The 23,588-nt window shown below is 41.1% G+C and overlaps 1 protein-coding gene across 7 annotated transcripts in view; it reads right to left on the bottom strand.

Moving 5' to 3' along the window:
• Window positions 1–23,588, bottom strand: part of ATXN1 (ataxin 1) — a 221,836-nt gene that overhangs the window by 135,990 nt on the left and 62,258 nt on the right. Inside the window, exon 4 of one of the 7 annotated variants that reach the window (XR_001292402.2) lies at window positions 15,922–15,951. The exons of the other annotated variants lie outside the window; for them this stretch is intronic. The gene's annotated coding sequence lies outside the window, so the exon portion shown is untranslated. Of the gene's footprint in view, window positions 1–15,921; window positions 15,952–23,588 lie in introns of those variants that run through there. 7 annotated transcript variants of the gene reach the window in all.

Here is a 23,588-nt window from a genome sequence, read left to right as displayed (position 1 = left end):
CAAGGAAGGGGATCAAGATTCAGGGAATACCAGTCAGCTTTACCAGATAATTATGTACTGCATTTATGCTCTCAGCTTAAGGAAAGACATCACTAGAAGATTTATGCATGCACTGGAAGGTTTCTATAAGCAAGGGAAGAGCCTGAGAAAGCTACATACATTCCCCCCCCAGCATACAATGCAATATATCCAAAATAACGAATGACACATAAACACAGAAAACAGCTTCTGAAATATGACTCTTTCAACAGAAAACAACCTCTCCTCTTTACTATAAACACAACACCTATGTAAAAAATGCATTCACAAATATACCAAGGCACTGACAGGTTTTTTTCTAAACAAATGCAGTGAGTCTTGTCTGTCCTGGTTAAGCACATTTACAACATTTAAGAATAGGATGTAACTGCCTAGAAACAGCTACATTCACGTAGTCCTTTCAGTATGGGGAACAGAGCGTGCTCTACAAATATTAATTTAGCCTGAACACCCAGTGAAGTATGCAAATATTACTCTCAGCCTCAACAGGAGAAGACTGAGCACAGACGAACTGCATGGGAGATTTTCCGCAGCGCCTAAGGGAGCCAGCTCAAAGTCAGTGAAAACTGGGCACCTGAATGTCTGCAAGTGCTTTTGATAGTTCTGCCCTGACTGACCTTCCTAGCCACACTGGAAATCAGAGACTGAAGTCCTGCTTTTTCTCCTCAGGAGACCCAGACGAGCAAACATTTCCCATATTCTGGTCATGCACAGACAGGGCCATGCACAGATGCGGGTGCGCTCTGCAGCACCTTCTCAGTCCCCGTTGTCCTGACCAGGAGGCCTGGCCAGGTCCACACTGCAGCTCCCTCCTCCTGAAAGCAAAAATGGTGGGAGATAGCTTTGACCATGTGGAATTAATTGTTGTTGTTATTGTTATTACTGCTTTATTGAGATATAAGAATGACTTCAGGCTCTGGAGCAAGCTTGAAAATGTGACAAAAGGGTCTAATCAAAAATGTGCTTTTTTCTATTCCTGTGAAAAATCACCTGAAATTGGTCAAATTTAAATCCCTAGAAAAAACAGCAGCTAAAGCCTTCAGACCCTCCAACAGTGTTAACTTCATGCCTCAGGTTTCTACACAGCTCCATACAGGCCACAGAACCTAAGAAAGGGTCCGTCCTCACGGGAGTCACTGCAGAACAGAAGACAAGAGTACTAAAACACTGAGAGATATTTTAACACAAGAAGACACCATTAGTAAAGAAAGATACAATATTTCAATATACTGTTCTTAACTTTACCTGAATATGTATATAATCGAGGAGGAGACACAGAAAAGTAAACAAAGAGTCAGGGTTTCTTGTGGGATTTTTGTTGTTGTTGTTTTTCTTATAAAGAAAGTAAAGCCACACTTGCAGCAAAGTACAAGCAGTTAAAATATGCCCAACCCAGAACTTTCCAGGATAAATATTTTCTGGTAACCCAGCATGACTTTATCTGAGATTCATGGTGTGCTGTTCTCTACAGTATTCTCCTCTTTCAGGATCAGCCCTCAGAGAGAGTGACACTGCAATGCCAAATTATCCTACAAGGCACCTCCACTTAAACCTTAAAAAAATGCCATTTCTTCCGTGTCAGAAATTTTTGTTAACAAATTTCCTCTTCCATTTTTTGTGAACTGTGTTTTCCTTTTTTGTTTGTAAACAAAGAAACAAACAAACAAAAAGCCAGAATGTAGGAAAGCTCTGCCAGAACTCAATTAATAAATAATGAGCATCGAGTGTTTTTGATCATTTCCTTCTGTCTGAGCCTCACAAACTGACAGTAAAACAGTGTATGACCCTTGAAAGAACTATTTTACTATCACATTACATCCTCATTGGAAACTAAACAACACAAATTTGACATTTTGAATGGGAAGGGCTCATCCAATTTGGTGCAAAGTTACCAGCTGGGAAGTACAGAGAGAAATACATTGAGAGCTTAAACAGCAGGATTTGCAAAGCATCTATCTGCTTACATGGAGAACATGAAAAACACAGTAAACCCTAGCACAACCTGCACAAACTTTTTCCCACACTCTGCACTTTTCAACCCATAGAGCCATACTGTTTTGCTCTGTCATGTGGATAAACTCATAACTTGAGCTTCACTTCAAATAGTTCCTCAGGATGTGTGAATCCGGAGGGATGGGTACAGAAGGGCAGGAGAGGAGAAGAGTAGACACATCCTGCTGCTATAACTGAAAAGGTAGGAATGGGAGAAGTTACCTTCCTATTTAAAACAGGAAAATGGAAAAAATGAAAATAACAGGTTTTTGAGAAGAAGGGGAAGAGGAAGAGACCCACTGGAGAATTGTGTTTGGACACCTGGAATAAAAGAATGAACCTTCTGATACAGACACAGTAGAACAGAGCAAAGGAAACAGGCATACACATGCAACTACACAAGTAGTTTCCGACATTTTCTTTAAAAACACAGGGCGTGAGGACAGACTCTCATTCCAACTCTACTAGCTTAACTTTACTTGATGGGAATATGCCAATTTATACCAGCCATATACCTGCCCACTTGATTTAAAAGATACAGCAGGCAAAACAAGTATTAATAACACTTTTGTATGTCATAGTGATGCTCCTGAGCACACTATCTGTTTACATTTGGAAACTGCAATGAATGAGGTGCCCAAGATGCATAGTAAATTGCCGGAATTCATGATGTGAGCAAAAAGTCAAGATTTCCATTACTTCAGTCCTAATTTGACTAAGACAAGCACAGGTGATCTCTATCCAAAGCATAAATACATTCCTTATAAACAGCATAAATGCTGGCACTTTAAAGGATTCTGATTGTGTGTTGTAACCTCTTATGAATAAAATTCAATCGCATCTACAAAAAAAAGTAATCTGTTTGTTAATGTGTCACTGAAAGGAAGCAAATAATGGCTCACAATACTAAGAAACTTGATGACAAATGCAAGGGGAATTACCCTTTGAATGATTTGTGCATGATCTGCAAATTCTAGTGAGCTAGAAGGAATACAAACTCAACAGTTTCATTTTGCTCTCATAGCAATACTTTGAATTTTTCTTTCTTTTTTTTTTTTAATGTATGTATCTCAATGCATACTTACTCTCATTTTGAAACTCTTGTAACTAAAGGAACAATAATCTGCTTTGGGAGGAAGGAAAGACTGGACATGACCTCTTGTAGGAAAGTAGTTGCGGCCATAACATATGTAAGGGAAGATGTTCTGGCTGTGTTTGTACGCTAGAGACACCTTCCTATCCTGAGGCATAAGAGTTTGCCTGTGAAATTTCCTATAGACTAAACTCAAATGCTCAAGCTTTTACCATACATCTTTGGGTACACAGAGCACCCTCTCATGATGACGACAGACCAGCCCAAGGAAAGGTTTGGTTTCTCCCAGCATTGCTTTTCTGGTGATAGACCAGCTCTCTCCTTACTCTCAACCCTCTTTCTATCAAATGAATCACACTCTTTCTCTGCTACGCTCAAACACTTGTAACAAAAGCATACAGACAAATCACACACACCTCCTCTTTCTCACAAAGAGGAGGTGGAGGATACATGAAAAGAAGGGATAACTTTGCTCCTTCCTGCCTCTTTAAAACATTGCTGCTCTTCAGACAGACTGTTAACGCTGTATTCAAATAACAGAGCATGGATTTCTCTCTTAGTAACTGCAGCTATAATTGTAACTACCGCTTATACTGCTTCCATCACATTACTGTTGCAGTTGTCCAAAGCATAATACTTCAACTAAACTGCCATATTTTCTGATCAAAGTTTAATTTCTTATGTAACAGCAAAAAATACCTTCAGAATGTTACCCCTTTCCTCTATCACTTCAATCTTCTTCTTCAGCATGAAGAGCATTAAAATGTAATAAATACTGTTTCCCTTCCCTTCCATGTCCAGCATTTAGCCCTTTTTTGGACCAAAACACACTGATTCAGTAAATGCTTTGCCACTGTTACAGATAACATGTCTTTTCCAGCTCCAAGTACCTTATGGATAATGCAGTGTAGCTCTATTTCTAATCATTCACTAACCTGTATCCTATTTGCTCTAGTAAGAATTAGCTTTTTTCATTTTTCCCTGCCGTATATGCTATTTGCATATGGTTACTGTATATTATACAAAGTAGCTATCAAAACAAATGGCCTGTGTTGTCATATTTACTCATATTCAGAGTACCTATCTATCTTGGGCAAGAGCACATTTTGCCTCTCATGTATTTTCATTATGATGAGTAGGGCAAAGGCATGAAGAATCCATTCATCTGCATGGAAAAAACCTGCTGGGCAGAGCAGTGGCAATGAGAAACCCAAGAAATGCATGTGCTTTACTGACTCTTATCTGTCTACACTGACAAAAAAGAAAAAAAAGTCCTGCAGAGCCAAAATGTTAGACAAAGTATATCACTTAATGGAATCAGTTATTCCTCATTGGTTTTGGTCTGTTTCACTCAAAAGCAATCCTTTAAGAGGGATATTTTGGGAACACAATATGATTTATTCTTCCTTGTTGTTTTTCTGTTCCAGCTAAAAGTATTTTGCCTCTTGCATTTCCTTATTTTGTTTAAAGGAAGGATGGTCCAATAAACAGCAAGTCTGCACAAGTCTGAGTCAGCAAGAAGTACAACTCTGATTTATAGGATCAGATGAAGAGATCAGAAATGTTTGTCAAACCCAAACACTACCTCCAGTCTTCCTCCTTGATCATTTACTATTTTGCATATTTTTCTTATACCCTTGCAAATAACATATGGATAAGCCAACCATATCACACTTACATGCTCTTTACTAAACGGATTCCTGATATATTAGCATTCCATATCTAAAATAATTGTGTGTGCTTGTTACCACATCACAATAAACTGTCAGAACAAGGAAAAAGACTTCAATGTATGGCTCTATGGTGTTTTGGCAAGCTTAAGAAAGACAGAAGAAGGGAAGCAGGGAAAGAAAAGAGAAAAGGAGGAAAAGAGAAGAGCAGCATTTACTTTTCCATATGGGGAAGTAGGCCAGGAGGGCAATCGCAGTGCTTCACAGTGAAGCTCAAGAGACCAGAAGCCTCCATACCTGTAACAAGAGGGATGCTGAGCACCCATTAGTCTCACTGAAGTTACAGAAAGCAGAACACTTCGGCATCTCGCTGGCTGCTTCATTCAGGATTGGGCTTTTTGGGCCAAGGAACATTGCACTCCCTGCAGCACCTAGCACAACGAGGGACACACCAGTTGTGTCTGTAGGTACTCCAGAGCCCCTTCCTCACCGACACCACATGTTGACATGTACACACATCACACGATGGGGAAGTGACCATACAGACACATATCTTCTGGCATACACAGACACTGTGGCAAACAACAGTCAATTCTTTTACCATGGCATAGAGGTCAAACACAACCACAATAGAGAAGCTACTGCTTCAGTGACTCAATGCTAAAAAAGTCATAGATAAGGTATTAAAAAAAAAGCACATAATGGAATTAAACACAAGCAATCTTCTCCTTCCAAACACTCTGAGGTAGGGCTAAGTACCTAAATAACTTAATTGAAACAAGTCCTCTGAGAAGTTACTTCTCCATACCTGCAAAATACTCTTGAAAGTTTTTCTAGTATTATGAGAATGAGTGCATGTGCTAACCAGCTAATCCAACAAGCCTGTTTCTTCTCTTATTGAAATCAATTGCCCTTAATTTGAACAGTATGAGACCTGGGCCTGTTCTACTGCTATGTTCGTTATTAGAGCTCTATAAATGTCATACCTTTATTTTATTAGTGAAAGCCATATTTTATAAATTAACAATAAAAGCATTCTTGTATGCAAGGTTTTTTGGCCCCCATTGTGACTCAGAATTGTTGAAGGTCAGATAAAAGAATCTATAGAAATGTAAAGAAGAAAAGCTTTGTGACATCCTTTTAAAGGGCCTCTGAAAAAAAAAAGACAATAAATAGTTGATTTGTTACATGGCTCTGAGGGCAGCTACGAATGCTAAGGCCACAGTTAAACGAACATGGTTATGAAAGGAGCAGCAGCTGATTCAATACTGTATCTACTTTAGTTAACTCTTTTTGTGATTCAGGTCCAATACTACATATTGTTCTATTTCCTCTTATTCCTCTGTTCTAGATTCCCTTTGTGACACTTTATCAATGGAAAATCAAGGGAGGGGTTTCCAGCTGGGAGCCCAACAAAAAAACAGAAGGTTCAGTCTGTTTTTCTCACTTGCACTGCAAGAGCCATTTTAGTGCCAGTAATAAAAGAAAAACTACACAAAGAAAAAAAGACATGACCTGAAATTATTTTATCATCATAAGTGCTGAAGTATTCTTTATTCGCCAGTATGGTTAGTCTCACACATTGCCACAATAATTTGCTAGCTTAAACAGAGCTCCTTGCAAATAAAGTATTTGTAATAAGGGACAATGTCAGCTAGAATTCCAGAGAAATGATAAGAAAAAGTTAACAGTGCCATAGGTTAGATCTACCCTTTGTTATCCCTTGCAATTTTTTATGGATTCATAGCTGCAACATCCTGATTAAAAAAAAGAAAAAATCCTGATTGTGTCCACTGTTAAGAGTTGGGGAAAATACACACAAACAACAAGGGAAGCTAGCTAGCACACTGGGAGGCATGCAAAACGGATTACAGAAAGCACTGCCCATGCACATCTACATGACTACGTTTGGGGGTGATGTTACAGCAGCTGTGGTGTAGGCACAATCGCAGCCAGTTGGGTGCTTACATTAGAGCTGTAACCTTAGAAGGTGGTTTTGAAATGAGATCATTTGCACTAAGAGGGTTTTCAAGGTAAGTCAACGGATAGATCTGGTCTCATTTAAGACCAGAAAAGGCTATTAATCATATATTGGAACATTATAGCAGCACAGATCATTCATCTTGGGAGGCACTTGGTATAATAGTGATGGCTCCCGTAACTATAAGAGAGCACTGCTCAACACAGAAGACAGGTTACGTGAGCTCTGGAGCTATCTACTGGTAGCTATTTTCATACAGCACCAAGAAGTCCTGGCCACCACCAAATTATACAAAACAACAGATGCCTCAAAACCTTCAAGAGGCCATTACCTGGCCATCGCAGGCTCTGCAATTGTCCGAAAGACATGGAGAAGCTCCTTCTCATGCGTACACTGCCCAAATAAGATGGCCGATCAGGGCACTGTGCCTGGAATGGCTCTGCTGAGAATAGTACTTTTAAAAACAACAGAAATCAAGGCTGCTATGACCAGCAAACATCACGTCTCGTGATGAAACGAAACTGGCAGTCCTCACCATAAAGTAGCCCGAGAGTTCAGAAAACATGTGATGGAGCATGATAAGGTACCTGAACCCCTAGAAAGTATTTTTCAACCTGCTGAACAATTATTAATAAAATTTTCAAAAGGTCATATGAATATCTGGCACCTAAACCATGCCCAAATGGTAAACCTTGAGAACTGAGTGCTAACCTTTCCTAAATCTTTAGTGCATCTAGTTACAAGGAATGAGCGTTTTGGGCAACTCGAGTACCAGATATCTGCTCTGAATACACTAAAAGAAGTTGCCAAGCAAGAGGGGATAAAATACTTTTACAATGTTTGTGTTGAGGCTGGTGAGGAAGTGCATCCATTCCAAATGCCACAAGAAACAGGAAGTTTTTTAAATAGCTTTTTGTAAGCCAGGTACCTGTTCTGTTTTACACCAAGGCCTACTTCCCACTGGTTACATCCTCCCTGTTTACATACATGAGCTTCATCACTGACGATGACAAACACGCTGATACGGGCTCTCTCCAGCTCTAACCATTTACTTTATTATCGTCCGTAATGTACAGAGCAATTCTCATTAAGTAGCTGAATGTGAAGCAGCTCAGTAGGGAGTTAAGGAAATTCCTAATCCCAAATTGATCTTAGGGGCAAACTATCTGTGGAAAAAAAAGAAATCATTGAAATTGTGTGAAGCTATATGAATAACTGAGGGAAGCCATGTGATCCTAGCAGAGACATCCTACACCATGTCACAGATGAAAGGAAGAGAGGAAATGGTCCTTGCACATACCTTCTCAGCTCCAAATCTGGAAATTAGCATGAGTAGGTCATATCAGCCAAGCCCATCAAAGAAAACTCTGTGTCATTTCTGACGATTACTCTACCCTATCTGGGGTCTCATTTCATTGTGGCCAATCTCTGGGAAAGACATTAGAAAGGACAATCCATCCCAAAATTAATACGGATAATTACAGGCCAAAAAATGACCTGGGGGGAAATAGGAGGGGAAATTATTTCCTATCCCTGCAGGTAAGTTTTAAGCCCTGGAGCACTAGATTTGAGAATAATTAATTAGGGACCAACAAATTAAACAGCCTAAAGGGGTTTTTTTTTTTTTGGTTTATTAAATATATTTTGCTTTAATCACAATAATTTTTCAGAAATGTACAATAATCTTTGCAGTTTAAAATGACTTTGTATTCATTTTTTAAATGGAGAGTATTTTTATTCATCTAATACATTATCCTTTCAAGAAATTATCATACTTGACTACAAGTACTTAATGAGGCACTAATTAATACTCCTATTTTCCCCCCATTTAAAACTCCTTTGAGAAATGAGGCCAGAAACCTGGTTTAATGTAGAAGTTGCTTCTTGGAGGCTGAAGGGAAAACTACCCAAAAGGCATCTGCTTCCTGTCACAGTTTTCCAAGGAGGACACCCCCTTTGAAAACTCAAAACCAATACAAAGCAAGTCCCAATTAGAAACTGCTCTCTCCTGCTGAGCAAACAGCCCAGGGAGCACAACACTAATAACAACCTGCAAAGCAGCCACTGGCACGAGCCGGCCCAGCAGCGGGCCTTCTCTCCTCTGCAGCTTGTGAATGAAGCAAAGTTATTTCCCCGCCTTTCATTTCACGTTCACAAGGTTACCTTTCCCACTCTTGTAAACCTGCGGTATGCAACCTCCCTTCCTCCTCCCTGGGACATTAGTTGAAGGCCTGGTTGTACTACAGCTTCCTTATAAAGCAGCTTCTTTTTCTGCCTTATTTCTGTCGACTGTGGTAGCACAATGAAAGGCAGCTCCACCTTCCTCTGTGCGGAGGCCCTGGCGGAGCTGTGGCTTCCTGCCAGCAGCTTCGGCTTGCGCCGCGCGGTAGGCGAATCCGGGGTATAAACACCTCCGAGCGCAGGAACAGCCGTTTGGTATTTGCTGAATCGCAACAGGTTTAAAAAGCAAAAGCAAAGACCCCTTCTGCAAAGTGCAAATGTTTCTGAAGTTCTCAAGCATTTTACACGCACTCACCCACAAACTTAATTTCTGGGTTTGCTCCACATTGTATACTAATTGCAATTATCTAAAAACAGCGCCATGATGGGAGGAGGGGAGGGGAGGGGAGGAAGGCCTCCTTTTGGCACAGCTTCTTCAGAGTTCAAAGGACACATATGGCCTGCAAACACAGCGCAGGGGATAATTTAAAATTAAAGGAGAGATGGGAGGAAAATGAGAACACAGCAGGGACAAGTAGTGTTGTTCTTGATCTGCTTGATTGGAATTTTAAATAAAGAAAGAAACGCCCCCCCCTCCCCAACCCTATTTTAATTCCACATCAGAAAAAAGCCTGAGCAAGAGATACAAGAGGAGGGAACACATCTAAAGGGAAAACCTCTGGAGAGCAGAACCTGAGCACTTCTTTTGGGGCAAGAACCTGAAAGCTCCCAGCCTCAGCCAGGCAGTAGAACTCGGAGGACGCTGCCTGGGGAGCAGAAATAGAATCAGCCAGAGATAATAGAAAATGTATCACTGACACCTCATAAAAGACAGGAGGAGTTGATTTCAGAATGAAAACATATATAGTAAAAAAAAAAAACAAAAAAAAAAACCTGTGGGAAGGGACAGAACATCTGCCTACAGAATAGAGGGAAGAAGAAGAAAAGATGTTTGAATAATGCTGGTCCTTATTTGCGTTGTAATGCTCATGCACCCATGCAAAGGAAATCACCCAGAAGTCAGCAGCCTGAGATGGTGCCTGTGCCTACACCAAATCCCGACACCTGCTCGCGGCCCTGTTCGTAGTTAGGCTAGCTAACAAAGCCTATTCTCCCCCTGAAGGGCATGACAAGAACACACAAAAAAATCACCCACAAAAATCGTAACTTCTACATAATTATTGCACAATGACTGCCTATAATGAGAGAACGAATTTACAACCACACACAAGCTATATTTACCAGTGGACTAGTTACACAGCAAAACAGCAGGAAACCGCGCAGTATCTTTATGTTAGCTCCTCTGCGACAGCGGGGCTTCCCATGCGGCAGAGAGGGCCTCACAGGTGAGACCCAGGGGAGCTGGGGGACCAAAACATCCTGCCCTGACGGGTGGCCTCTCGCCTGGAGCAGGGACCTAGCTCTGGGGCTCCTGCACCACATTTTGGAGGGCATTAAATAGGATTTGCTGAGCCCCATCAGACTGAGCAGCTCAGCTTAGCACAGCCGAGCTACCAGCCATGGAGCCGGCAGTATGAGGAGGAATGGACCCAATGATACATAGGAGCACAGCCCCTTGGAGACAAAGCTGGACCCACAAAAGAGCCATCAGACATTCAAAGGAGGCTACATAAAAGTGCGGCTAGAAAGACCTGCTTGGCTTTGGGGTTAAAGAGCTTGCCATCTGAATGAAACCTGAAGGAAGTCTCACCACTAAACTTTCCCAGCTTCCAGAAACGTTGGTTCCTGTAAGAAATTAAAACAAACAAACAAAAGCCAAAACCAGCAACAGAAAACAAAGCAAAAAACCCCACAATTGAAAATGCAGCCACCCAGGTAGGCAGCGTTTAGGAGGTGAACTGCTCGTGCCCCTTGAAATGAAGAGTCATTCCCAGAGAGCGCTGGCACGCTCTTGCAGGTTGCTTCACAGCCAAGCCCCACAAAATGGGTGTGATTCAACCCTAACAGTGACGCATGGGCTCTGCCTCAAGAGGAGGCCCAACGAGGGTAACAGCTGAGCCCAGGCTGACAACATTTCATCCCTGGCGATAGTTAATTTGGGTCTCTCTCTACCAACCAGCATTCATCACAAAACTCAAAGGCTCTTCATACCATCGCAAATTCTGCTTCTCAGTCAAATTTGGCTGAAACTGCCTGACAGCCCCAGAAGTTACCAACGATCCAACGAAAGACAGGCAGTGTGCTCACAGAAGCCCCTTTTCCTTCAACAGATATCCCACGAGCAGGCGCCATCCCTACTAAAAGCAGCAGGCCCAGGCACCTCATCCCCTCGCTGCTCCTTCCCACCTCCATGTCACTTCTCCCCCAGTGCCAGGAAAACCCCTCACCCTTTCTTAGGCTGCTGTAAGCACTATGGTGAGCTAGATCCAGGAACAGATCCTGCTGAAAGCATAATTTTTTTTAATTTTTTTTTTAGGAGGGATTATTTTTAACTTGGATCAGTTCCCAGAGCCGGCTCGCAGCACGGCTGTACAACGCTTATGTCAGCACGAGGAAGCGATCTAATGAGCACCCAAGGTGGGGGGAGGCCGTACGGCTTCTCTCCACGTCCCACCATCCTGACGAGCGTGCAAAACAAAGGCCTAAGAACAGCAGGTTAAAGAGTCATAGAGCTCCACTTAACTTGGGAAGGTAGATGAAAAAAAACAACACACAAACAGATTACAGACTCGCTGCCATGTCACAGTGCCAAAATATAGCAAAAATGCACAGCACCTTGCTTTAGGACAAAGAAAATCCATGTTCAGCTCCATGGCAGCCACAAAACAGAAGGGCTCCTGACCCAAAGACAGTGAAAATACTGCTGCTTACTAGCTCCTAAACAGGATACACAGCAAAAAATGCACCTCATAGGCATGCTCTCCCTGTCCTGGGAAAGACACCAAACAGTCCATCCCCACCTCAAGGCAGAAGCGTAAATGCAAGAGAGAGGGAAAGCAAATGGGAAAAACTGCTCTCCTTCCCAATGCACTGTGTCTGCAAATTCAGAGTGGGCCACGATGAGCAGAGTAACTCTAAACACATGCTGCAATGGAGAAAAAGATCCCTCCGTGCTGATGACTGCTTATGTTTATGTTGACCAGTGCAGTAGTCTGGTTCTGAAGGCAATCAGAGAATCTGTCAGCAGAAGAAAGGATGTGTTGGGCTTGTTATTGATCCCTGTTATTCCTGTCTAAGTACAATCATACCATCTTGAAATGAAGTCTGAAAGGGTACAGTTATTCTGGAATTGAGTTGCTTTTGGAAGATGAGTCAAAAGCAGTTCCACATATTTAGATCTCTTCTAGAGGTTGCTGACAATTTTTCCTGGCTCTACAGTCACATTTTCTGATTCTTAATGTATTCTCTCTCTCCTATTGCTGAGAGAAAGAGCTACACAAATAAAGAGAAATCTGACTATCCCAGGAAATTATGCAACTGCCTATACAGAGTGCTGTCAAATATGCATGAAGTAAACTAACTGAAATAATATGATTTTTTCCTCTAATATCCTTCATCTATAGTCATTGTAGGTGTTACATGTAACAACAATAAATGGAACAGTTTTAGACAGCACTTTTCACATTCAGACAGCTATTCTACATCCCTCTGTGCAGCAATTTTTATAGCTCACTTTGTATATGGCAATAGAAAAAGGCACCTTGAATTAAGCCCAGAGACATAACTATTCCCTAGAACCTAGATTAATGACTAGCCATGTCTATTAGTCAGACTAATTCCTTCTCACAAGTAAAGTTCAGCAAAACCTACACCTGAGAAGCAGAAGAACGCACTTCTGAATGCACAGAGGCAACCAGCAAACATTAGCGATGGATGTGGCTAACCACTCCTCAAACAAAATTTTGTTTCAGGATTGCATATGCATAGAAGACTTATTAGACACTACGATTTGCAAAGCATTAAAAAATACTACACAAGAGTTAAGTATTTATCACTGTTACCACAGGGCTCTTGTAAACAGAGGACTTGGTTGACAGTTCCCCTCCCATTGTTCATGACTGTAAAAGAAAAACCACCCCATGTGAAAGAAAAGAAAAAAAAAATCCCCAAGCCAAATCCAAACCAAACAATAAAATATAAAAAGTAAATATATCCCGGGCACCCATTATATTTTATGTTATTTTCATCATCAATTACAATTTCTGTAATATTAGCAGTGTATACAATGACAAATAAATTCAGATTATGGAACAAAAAGTGCACAAAGAAAGTCAATACATACCATCAGACATGACATGTCACACACACTCAAAAGATAACATAACCCAAAGGATTAAGTATCACTCTTTTCCAGTCATCACTCTATTGCATCCAAAACTGGGGGCCCAACGCTGAAAGTGCATATTCCAAGCATGGCTAAAACAATAGCACCAAACAAAACATATGATACTAATTCAAGTGTCATGTCAAATTGTTCATCATAGCTGAAAAACAAGGAAACAGAGTCCTAAAAACACATCATAACACCAACCTAACAATTTTTAAGTGTTCATATGTAACATACATTCTAGTATATTCATAAACCACATACTTGTGAAGGTAGGAAAATAAAAGAGAGAAAAGGTTAACGAATTAAATGTCGATAATAAGGAAAAATAAATAAATAAATAAAAAGCAACTGAGGTTAGAAATATGACATGATTTCGTGTCTGTGCATGCATGTGTGTGTTTGAAATTTAATACAATTCCTACTTCAGAGCACTTGGATAACATCTGTTTGTTTTTTTCCATTTTCAGTTTCATAAATTTATTCTTTTTTCATGCATGGTTTCAGAAGGATTGCTGTCTTTTTAATGGTTAAATTCTGCCCTCCAACTCACATAATATAATCCCAGTGTTTTCACCAAGGCATTGCAGCCTAAGGTAAACTGCAAATACAACAGAAAATCTGAGACAGATTGTTGCCTTTATTTTCCATTTTCTATGAAGTGCTACTAGGCTATTCATAATGCATACATATAAATATTTCTGAACTAACAGTTAGGGCAGACTAATAGGGCACTAATATTTTACAAACTTATTTGATGTAAAGTACTAGATATGTGTTCTAGGCCTCCGCTTTTCCAGCCTTTATTATGGAATTCTGACTTCCTTTCATACCATTAGCACTCTCAACTCATTATTAACATAAAGCAGAGCCTTGTTAATTTGCAATAGTGTTTGGGATACCTTCTCTAAATTAATGGATGAAATGCCATAAATTCATCAATCAACAAAAAGGAAGTGAAAAGAAAAAAAAAAAACATAAAACACATTCCGTTCTTTTACTGTGGCAATCCTAATTGGTGTTTTAATTATTCATACAAATATCTCTAATGCATTAGTAAATATGATGCTAGTATACCCACATTTTTTTAAAGTCTTAGGTTCCAGTTCAGGAGAGTCCTTACTTTGAAGAAAGAAACGTAAGCATCTGCTGGATTTTTCATTTGTACTTACAATGGAGGCATTTGAATGCTTTGTCTGTATTTGATTCTACATATTTAATTGCAACCCTGACTTGATCCAGCACCGTTTGCTGAGAGCAGGCCCCTACAGAAATGCACACAATAATCATGCAGCCAGAGCAGGCACAGCCTGCAGGAGGCTGCGCAACGCAACCACAGGGCAGGAGCATCTCTCTATCATTCTTGCCACAGGGAATGGGCAAATTCCCAGAGCTGCAGCTTGAAAGGGGAGGCAGCAGCTATTTCACATCTTGACACCCCATCTAGAAAATGAGGATAAAACACTGATATAAGGATTATCTTTGGGATGAGAAGCTGGGGTCTAAATTCTGGGCCTATCTTGCCAAGCCAGTCCAGGGTAACCGCTCCCTCCTCCTTTGCCATCAACATGCAAACCACTCTGTACGTGTTGTGCATGCAGCTCCCCAGGCTACACTGTTCCCAGTAATTTACAGTCATACTCAGGTTGCCCACCCAGTAGCTATGTGCAGGTAATAACTGTATTTCTTGTCCCTTGTGGGTGAAATTTTGGGTATAAGTGGAGTTTTCCAAATGATGTCAGGGAGCTTCCAAGGACCGACTTAACTGCACAGAGCTCCAAGAATGTGATCTTTTCTCATGTCAGCAGGGCACATAAAGGGTTAAAAAAACTACTACTGCTTACACTATTTATTACTCTCACCCCTCCCTTATTTAGCGACTTCCTCCTTAAAACCTGGCATCTCTTCTCCATTTCCCGCACAGTTTTGGGTCCCTTTCCTCCCAAGATTATCATCTGCTACAAGCTCTCTCCCTTCCACTGCCCAGATCCCAGTCTTTGTCCCATTCCTCTACAATGCTGCTTTTGGCTGGGCTCCATGCTCGCTTCAAGTTCATTGCTCTCCTGCTCTTTTGAGCTTGTGAAGCAGGTTTTTACTCAACTGCCCCTCACTGCCAGGATGAGGGGAGCTCGAGGCTGGAAAGAACAGTTCATGAGCAACATCCACCGGAAGAACAGCGATCTGTCATTAGAAACCCAAGGTGGAAATTCATGCCTTGCATCTTATTTAGTTCTAAGCCTAAATGTTTCTGTCTAGAATGTCTGTTTGTATCTCAAGCCACAAAGAAGCCATTAGTACCAATAATGTGTCATTACGGGGGCGTCAGCAGAGACTCTGCAGCTAAGGTTAATTTGAGATGCATAATTTAAAGCAGAACTAAAATCCCTCCATTTCACACTTTAGTGACTGAATTCAAATCATTCTTCAAATTTGACACAGTAGCTCTTAAGGGGACACTTGCATTTTTCTTTTCCTCTTTTTTTTTTTTGCCAATTTTTAAGTAAAATACAAGCTATCTTTTGCTGAAGAAAAATGTACAGATCCTCCCTTTATGATCATTTTAACCTGTTTTCCCACCACATTTCTTTTCAGCAGCTTAATTCTTCATAGGCTTCATACTTTGCCCATTCATTCGGACATGTCAGAATATGCCTGATACAGGTGACTTCTGCAATTTGAAAAAAATACTCAGAGTTAATAATTTTGCTCATAATAATCCCAATGATTTTGCCAAGATCAACTGACAACACTACACCACTCATGTAACACTAGTAGCTGCACAGTTCTCAGTCCCTAGTATTTCTACATTCAACATCCTGCTAAGATGCAGAAGTGACATAATCCTCATTTTTCACATGGCTAACTGAGGCACAGACAGAAGGATGCTGTGGTTTAACAATTCCTTTAAGCTGATCCAAGTGCTGAGCAAGAGGGGTAGCACCATCCTGTCACCTGTTTCCAGGTGTTTCTACCTTCTCCCCGTGGCAGAAACATCACAAGCTCAGCAAATAAGGGGACTTATCCACCTGAAAACAAGCCTAACAGAACAAAACAAAGAAGCAGAGCAGCCCATACTCCAGGTAGTTTAAAAATACCATGAAACTACAGTTCAAATAGCTTGTCCGAGATCATACAGGGAACATGGCAATGCAGCCAGAAATGGAACTAAAATCTCCCAAATCCACTGATCACTTCTGTTTTGTCAGGCAACTTGCCTGTCTCCCTGATCACATCTGATAAAAGACAGAAAAAATATTAGGCAAAATCTCATTGCAACATAATGAAGCATTGTGATAGGGATATTTCCATGCTGCTGAAGCAGAGAGATGCAACAACTTTTCTTCAAATGCCTCCTGCCTTTTACTGTGAATTTTGAACAGGACTTCAATAAAGCTCATATAATGGTGCCATATAATGGTCCTCTGAAAATCAACTTGATTTTGTCCTGGATTTTCAAGAAACTACAGAGTTTAAACACAGAGACATTCTTTAGAGGACTGCCCTCCACGCTAAAAATGGCAATGGAATTGCACAAGGGGGAAAAAAAAGAAAATTCCAAGAAATCTTTGATTCATCCATTGTTATTCATCAGGTTTTTGGAGCAGAGAATGGAATGCCGTCAAGCTAAAATTGACAGCGTTCCCTTCTAATCTCTCAGTGATGTCAATCCTTCACAAAGCCATAAGTGCTGAGAAAATTTTCTTTACAAAATTCTAAGAATGACTCTTAAATTTTGTTAGTTTGGAGGAAAAAAAAAGCTAAAAGAGGAACTTGAGATTAAACTCCTACGTAGGTGTGCTTCTGAATAATGGCAGTATTAAGATTCACAGCTCTATGCTATCTGTGACTCAGACTTATTGCCACAGGTGTCAAGAGACCTGGGACCTAACTGGAGCTCTGTAGAAACGTGCTGCATTGTGTTTTGTTTTGTTTTGTTTTTTAAACTACATAGTAAAAGATTTACCCCCAAAGTGAGGCAAAATAAGGCGCTGGCACCCAGTACAGACCTTACATCTTTTCAGTTGACAGATTTTACTGTCCAATTAACTTTCACCAAGCAAAGCAGATTTTTTTTCTGTTTAATTCTTAAGGCTTTCAGAACAACATTGTCGATTTAGTACAACAGCAGAAATGCCTTCAATAAAGTTCTGAGAATAACATATCTACTCTGGCACGCCAACACACTATTTTTAATTGTAGCTCATTAAAGATGTAATAGAAGAAGAATTATATTCACTTCCACCACTGTTCCGTCAATGCAGTGAGATAATCATGCTGCTATATCATATAAAAAGGCACACTTATGCTTAGTGATTTAAGTAATCTAATTGAAAGGCAGAAAGCAGTGATTCATTCCTTGTGCTATCTGTAACTGCAACATGTTTTTTGCCTATCACAGGGCCCAAGCAGGCACATAGAGTGATTGGTTTCAAATGTTAGTAAAACACAGACCTGGAAATGAAAAAGGACAAGTCAGTTCAAACACTGAACCAAAAAAAAATCTGGACTGCAGACAAGAAGTACTTCACAGAAGAACATGCAAATGCAGGCCTCTAAGGTAATTTAAACCAAATGCGGACTGAAACTGAACTAGTATGGTGAGTCAGCACAGCAAAAGGACAGTAAAAATTACATACAAAAAAAGTTCAATCCTTGTGCTACAACACACTGTATTTTATTCCAGATTTACCAGAAAACAAATTAATTGTCACCTTTGTGTTTTTCCTCATTTTTTTGGACTCAACTTCTACCTTCCAGAAACAAACTGCATGCAGGCTGACTAGCTGTGCACTCTGATGTCTAGGGCTTTAATTTCCCTTTCACAAAAATTTCATCCCCAGACCATGACAACGTTAATAAACAATTGTTGGCATGAGTGCCACTAACCATCTTCCAAGTTACGATTACTTTCCTCTGGAAATAAAAGAATGCTCGAACCAAAACTGCGGAGAATCATTATAGGCTCCGGCAGTGGTAAATGTCTCCCAAATTAGGCTATCCCAGAGGTTTCAGCTATCCAGGACTGGGTGCAGACCAGCACTTCAGCAATGCACTTGTGAACAGTCAAAGAAAGGCTAGCCTCGTAATCTGTTTGAAGCACTTTAAAATCATAACCAGTTTTAAATTTACATAGCAACACTCATCTCCATTTTCATCTCATTCTTGCCTCATACTTTCACAAGAATATAACTCTGTGAAAGCCACAACAATTGCTTGTTCAATGGAGACTGCCACTCTCTGCAGTGCTTTCTGAGATAGATTTATATGGACACACGTGGGTAGAAATGAATAATCCAAAAATATCTACAATAGCTAATGAGCAGAGCCTAGAAAAAATACCACGTACTGCAAACGCAGCCCAAATTGGAATGAATGCCTACAGTAGCAACAGGACAGGAAGAGCAAAATGTTATTGTACATTACTGGCATACAGCCCGTAATTACAAAAAAAAATGCAATATTCCACAGTAACAGCACAAAACATTATCATTTCAAACAAAGTGGCTGCAGCACCCAGCCCACAGCAACCATGCTGTGGGCACGTAACACAGAGTCGAAAGAGGAGGAGGAGGAGGCTGGAGGCTGAAGAACTCCCCTTACGCAGAGGGCAGGTGGCCTCAGGGTCCACAAGGGCTGCGAACCCTACAGACGGCTTCTCCCCTCGAGCACGGCTCCGCTTTGTCGGAGCCCGAAGAATCACTGCTCGGCAGCAAAGTGCTCTCGCATGGGCCCCAGCTGCTCAGCCCTCCAGCACAGGGGAAATACACTGCTGGCTGTGTGCTCGGGCTATTGCTGTAGCATTTTTGCTGCCGAATTTGCATTTTCACACTCGCTCTTATTCATTAAGAGAAGGTACATTTTATTCCCATTTTACAAGTGGTGAACTTGAGCCTGCAGAGGTGAAAATACAATGGCAATCAAACATCTAGCTTTCATTTATGCTTCTGCATTTCCTCCTATAACTGACTTGCTGATCTTCCACAGCAAAGCGGTGGTGGAACCAAACTAAAACTCCACATCTTCCCACTGCCATTCCTCTGTGCTAACCGCTGCATTATCCAGCCTTCTTTACCTCTCTCTCAGTGACTTTTAACAGAACAGGAGTAAGAGGCTCCTAAGTATTGTAGGACATACACTGCAATTACGATTGCTATGATTTACCTCCTTAGACAGCAAGCAGTTGCTTCACTAAATGTTGGCAAAATGAGAGGCAATGTACACATGAGTTTTTCAGCTACATTTTTCTTGACTGCTCTACCCAAGGACTGCCAGCACAAAGCACAGTCCCACCAGGGTAAATAAGAAAACTGAAAAAGTTATAAGTAAACCTGTCTGCTCACTGTCATGCACAGCACACAAATCAGCAGTCCTATCTCATCATTTGCAGAAGTAACATCTATTGCGTTCATTTTGCCTTCAGTAGTTGTTTTCTATGTGGATCATGAAAAAACTGGCTAAGTAGCCACACACTTTCTCTGAACTTTATGCACTTGCAGAAGTAGCAATTACAGGAAAAGAAATGCAGAACCCTGAGCAGTGAGGTTAGCAGAGAAGGAAATGCTGTTCAAATTTTTACTTTGAAAGATACTTATTTCTGTCATGTTTCCTATACGTGCTGTTAACAATAAAGATTCTCTGGACAAAACTGCAAAGCCTCAGCCCTAGCAGCCAATGCTAATACAGGTATTTGGCATCTCCCCACAGTCCCACAACTCTGAAGTTGCTTGAAATACACAACATTATTTGGGCAGTATTTCTTTAGAGATATTCAGATCACCATGAAAACTATTTTTCTTACTGCAAACCAGGAGGACAATGTTTTTAGAAGGGAATAAGTTAACCGTCACAGCCAAATACTTTCCAGTTCACCAGTGCCTCTTGTCCTTCACATACCAACTTTTCTCTGCCAAATAACACAAAGAGGACTGTAGCAGGAGTACATGTAGTAGACAGAAATGTTACATTTATGTCTCCTTATAAGCCATTCATTGGTTCATGGATCTGAAGTCCCACAAGGAGTGTTGCAAATCCACATAAAGTCTTTTGAGTGCTGGATTTGACTCTCTGACGTAAGTAACATGCATAAAATCACACGTAACCAGACATCTCTCTAGTAACTGTGCAGCTAGAGACTGAAAGGTACTAAAAATGCATGTCCAAGGGCAAAGGAGGAGGGGAAGAATGAGAACAGACTCCTGTATCTAGAAAGGAAAGCAAAGCTAAGGCTTTATGGGTTTCTTGTTTATGGTTCTGTAATTCTTCATGTCCATAATTCAGCCGTAGTATCACAAGGGAGGGCTTTTTATGGGGTGGGGAGTCCAGCCAATGTGGTCTGGTATACTTCACACCAGACTGATGAACCATTTCTTGGTTTCTAGGAAACTCTAAGATCACATCTCCAAAGCCTCCACTGTGGCTCCAAAGACCTGCCTCAAGGAGGGAGGTCTGACTCCTCAGAAGAAAAACTCCTCTGGAAAAAAACGAATATGGCTGTATAATGGTAATCATCACAGAGGTCTCTCCCCGCTCCCGCTCCCTGAGCCGGTGCGTTTGGGCCACAGTGGCTTGGAATAAATGGCTGTTCTGCTTTCACAGCAACGTGCTAAGGCAGAGAAGAGGGGTAGGGGAGAAAAAGACAAAAAACTTGTTTAAAAACCTCAACTTAACGGCTACTGCTATTTTATGGAGTAAGTTAAAATCACTCTCTACTAGAAACTGCCTGAACCACTGAGTTCAAATCTGGATCCTGCCTTTTGCAAAGCTGCTGGTGGGCCTGGATCCAAGGCTTTGCTTCAAGCTCTTATCTAACTCTACACTAAAGTGACTTATACCAAACGTCCTTTATAATAAATAGCCTCACAGCGAGGAAGCACAGTATTGGCAGAGTTCGTATTTACATCACTCTTTTGAAAGCCAATGCACATGGTTTAAAGAAGTGTTGGAAATATTGCTGCTTTCGAATATTTTGCCTTATGTGGTTTACAGCCAGAGTAGTCAACGGCTGCATAAGCTTCAGGTCATCAATTTTCACATGACCTGCTAAGAAGCGAAAATCCAAGGTAATGCTCACCAGTACCAAACAGCACATCCATGTAGGCAGCAGTAGAGGCAGAGCCTCGTCACGGGGAGACGGGGCCCAGTGCTGTTCCATGGCAGTATCTCAGCTCCCTGCAATAGCAGTCTCTATTCTCTCTCCCCACCACCTCCTCTTCACAAAGGCTTACACACACTTATCTAAACAAATGAACAATCTCGTTATGTGCCCGGCAGCCTGGGCATGCACTTTCTGATGCACAATAGAAGGGCCCCATTGAAAAGATCCATGTACAGGGAAAAATCTAAGCAAGTCTCCAGTAAGCACACATATTATCAAAGCCTCATTTCCACTTAACACAAGTTGCTTTGGGAACTAATGCAGCTGACTTGAGGGGAAAACACAAACAAACAAACAACCTCTTTTTCCATTAGCTAAGGGGAAAAAAAAAAAAAAATCGAACTGGTGCCATCTTTGTTGAAGGGCTCCACTACACAAATGGTTTAGGAGAGCTGAGGAGCATGGATGGGGGACAATTTGTGACTGATCGTTGCCATCTGAACACGGCATGCTGACAGCTGAAAGAAGAGCAGAGAAAGGCAAAACAAAACAGGAATGTGTTTAACCCAGGCAGGCTCAGCCCCCCATATCCACTCCCTGTGCAAAATAAAAGGCAGGAGAAAGTGAGTCCTTCTGCCTGTGCAGCACCCCCATAACTGCCTGGCACACATCTCAGCACTGCCTCCAGACCCACAAAAGGCACGTTATTTCTTCAAGTGCTGAAAAAACATCAAGAAATGGCAGCAGTAGCAGTACGTTTTAATACATCTCAAAATGCATCTCTCGTCACCAAAAAACTTCCCTTTCTCTAATACTCTGCCAATAAGCTACTCCACTCTCAAATAAGACTCAACAATTTTGTGACTACAACAGAAAGCTGATCAAATGATTACAAAGGCCACGCTGATGCTATGAAGATACCTTCCCTGAACTTCAATGTGAGCTTCCTCAGAGAGGAACAAGAAGGCTGCTGTGAAAGGAAAAATCACACACGTTATCCTGGTCTGACGTCAATGAAAAGAGAAAAAAGAAAGGAATGAAAGTATTTTGATTTACGCTCTACCGAGCTAAGAAGCAATGCTTGCCACTAGGAAACAGGGGAAGTGAGAAAGCAAGGTGGGCTGAGAGATATCACACAGGAATTATTGTATCATTATCCCTCTTTTACCAGTTTAGTTATGCTGTGACTGTTATCCTATGCCTTAAAAATGGTTAGCTCGAGAGAGCAATGCATTTTACTACCTGAGCTGCAGGGATGGGGGGGGGGGGGTGGAGAGGGGAAAAAGGAGAGGGGAAGGGTGTAACCACAGCTCCAAAATGGCATAAAGCGGTGGTTTCAAACACATTTGTACTAGCACCTCATTTCACAACTACAAAAACTACCTCAGACTCCTACTGAAAGAGTCTCATAATCCTGTTTGGGTTCACAATGCCTAATGCCAGAACTGCACGTAAAAAAAGTTTTCTACACTGATTTGCAGAAGTTGCTTACTATTTGGATAAATCACTAAAAATGCCTACAGGACTAGTACAATTTTCCAAGCAATGGCTCTAGTCCACTGACCAGAAAGGAAATATTTAGCTCCCTGCAGCGAGCCTGGTGATTTCAAAAGAAACTTAATAGTTTCGTTCCTACAAAGGAAATACAGACCAATCACACCAGGGGCTGGTGATGCTCCCCTCTATTCTGAGACCTGGTACACAACAAAAGTCACCAGCCTGAGGGGGGCTGATATTCTGCACAGCTGTGACACTATATCCCCTGCTTTTTCCGATATATGGTTGGTCCTCACAATTCACGCAGGCTTTTGATTCTGCAGGTTTCTTAATTTTGTCTCCTTCAATACACTTGTAGGGCTGAAGGAAATAAAATAATTTGATATTTATATTTAAGAAAGGGGCTTTTTAAATTCTCATTTACGTTGCATTTTCACTGGTTACAGTTGTAAAACTCTGTTTTTTCTCTGGTAGACAGAAAAAAGACTTGGAGGCTATTCTTTCCTAACAAGGGAGAAATGAAAACAAACAAAAAAAAGACTAGAGGGAAAAGGTGAGCTTTTCACTGTACTTCATAATTAATTGTCTTTATTAAAAAATATTAAATCAAAACAATGCAATTTGGCCTCAGTTTTATACAATAGCTTTCTTCTACAGAGTTCCTGTACTATACAGACCCCCAACTTGGAAATATTTAGGCACAGGTCTAACTT

Source organism: Apteryx mantelli, chromosome 2, assembly GCF_036417845.1.
Source record: "Apteryx mantelli isolate bAptMan1 chromosome 2, bAptMan1.hap1, whole genome shotgun sequence".
Classification (NCBI taxonomy): Eukaryota; Metazoa; Chordata; class Aves; order Apterygiformes; family Apterygidae; genus Apteryx; species Apteryx mantelli.
The sequence above is the reverse complement of the archived record's forward strand: the minus strand, read 5'-3'. Positions and strand labels throughout refer to the sequence as shown.